Genomic DNA, 1,953 nt, shown 5'->3' with positions numbered 1-1,953 from the left:
TCAACAAAGGCTGGGGGACAGGTGCTGGCTGCATGACAAAAAGCTGAATGGATGCCAGAGAGGCTTAAGAATGCCCCCCCCCCCAAGGACTCACCACTTCCCCTGGGGTCAGGACCCTGTGGAGAGGGACCCCAACTTGGGGTGGGAAGAGAAGGAGAGTGGGATAAATGGAGCATAAATTGGGCTGTGGGGAGGGAGGTCACAGAAGTGGTAGGTACCTTGAAGCTGGCTAATGTACCTGCCATGAGGCAGAAAAGGGGCCGGAGATAGAGACCAAGTTATAGAATTATTAAACTCTTTTTTGATTTGCACACTTGGCTCTATAGCTCTGAAGTAGAATTTACCGCTATATGAACGAAAGATATTTTTCATTAATCTCTGTTAAGCACGTCATATAACTCAGGAACTGCTGGATAATGAGGATAAAACACCGAGAAACCGACAGACGTGAACGGACCATTCCATGCTGGGTCTGTGTGATCCTCCGAGGCACCAGGAAGCCCATGGGAGGGGCTGCCAGACGGGGAGTCACAGAAGACATCCCCGGCTGTGGTCCTGAGAAGCAAACGGCAGACATTTCCACTTGCAAAGAAAGAGAAAGAAACCAGAAGTAAGAGAGCGACATAAACACTGAAAAACTTCAGGCCAATTGGGGGCAATGGGGGTGGGGGGACGGTTTGCAGTGGAAGATGCTCCAGGCAGAGGGAGCAGGTCCGAAGCTGCGAGGGATCCGAGAAAGCAAGGCCCAAGGCCCCCTTCGAAGGTCCTAGAGGTGGACGAGTGGCAGTAAAGGTGACCAGGCCACACTCAGGACCGAAGGCCTGTTCGCTAAGGAATTTGGAGTAAATTATTTACTCTTCTTACGAAGTTTCTCGGCCACAGGGATCTCACCCCGGGTCCCACCCAGGGCAGCGAAGCTCCCTCTCCGGAGGCCTCGACAGCCCCCAAGTATCGCGAGAACTTGTGGTTCCCGACCAGTCTCCTGGTTTCTCCCTGGTGGAAACATCCAGCAAACGGAAAAGACGTCTTAGTCCACTGCGGGCGGGGCCGCGCTGCTGCCTGGCCGGCCACCACACAGGGCCCCAGCCCTGAGTGACACAGGACGCCTGAGGGCTGGCTCCACCCAGCTCTGGCCCTGCCTGTGGGGACAGGGGAAGGGTCAAAGGGCAGAAAGAGTGCAGAAGGCCATCTAGTTCGGCTCCAAATTAGGCTGACACCCAAAACTCAGACGCCTTTCACCGCGTGCTGGAGGCCACCTCCACAGTGACGAGGTCAGGCCGGGGCCAACGCCACCCGCACCCTGTCTCGTGCTGTGGCGACCGGCAGTACTGTTACTAATCTCCGCTTCCTGTTAGCTGTTGCCATTTTCATTTCGACTCCTCGGGCCATTCCTGTCCCCTACACACCCCCATGATCCTCGGCCCCTGGTCTCCCTGCCAGTGGCCCATACAGTCCTCAAGGCCTAGTTCAGGGCCACTTGCTCCGTGACTCCAGAGCCCACCCTCTGTCTTTGCTTCTTCGAGGGGAAGGGCCTCTCTGCTTCTTGTTGGGGGTGGAAACAGCTGTATTCTGGTTCTTTTTTCTCTCCTGCATGTGTCCAGCTCTCTGTGGGCCTCTGGAAGGAATCACATTACGAAGAGAACAAACCAGCCTTCCCTCTGGGCAGGGGTTCCCCAAAGAGCTGTGGGGGCATGATAGCCTCTTCTCCCCAAACTGGGACAGCTGTCCCCTCGGTGGCCATCGTGTGTAAACCACAGTTCTCTGCCACAGCCCTGTGGTGACTACATACCAGATGCGCCCCCTTTCCTGGACATGGACATGCTGGCCACCCCTCCCAGGGCCATCACCGGCTCTGGGTGTAGTGCCCGTCACAGCCTCAGGGACCTGCAGCAGCAATGCCCTCTTTATGCTCTTCCAAACGAAAGTGCTTTGTGTCCAGTCTGACCCTGCCCT

General features: G+C 56.2%; 1 long non-coding RNA gene across 1 annotated transcript; it reads right to left on the bottom strand.

Annotated features, from left to right (window-relative positions):
• Positions 1 to 351: 351 nt before the first annotated feature.
• On the bottom strand, positions 352 to 990 carry LOC120597187 (uncharacterized). The gene is made up of 2 exons (XR_005651351.1): positions 856 to 990; positions 352 to 582 (listed from the first exon to the last, which is right to left on the bottom strand). It is a non-coding gene; the product is annotated as an uncharacterized LOC120597187 (long non-coding RNA).
• Positions 991 to 1,953: the final 963 nt, after the last annotated feature.

Source organism: Pteropus medius, unplaced genomic scaffold (genome assembly GCF_902729225.1).
Source record: "Pteropus medius unplaced genomic scaffold, Ma_sr-lr_union100, whole genome shotgun sequence".
Taxonomy (NCBI): Eukaryota; Metazoa; Chordata; class Mammalia; order Chiroptera; family Pteropodidae; genus Pteropus; species Pteropus medius.
Note: the sequence above shows the minus strand (reverse complement) of the source record. Positions and strands in the feature narration are given on the sequence as shown.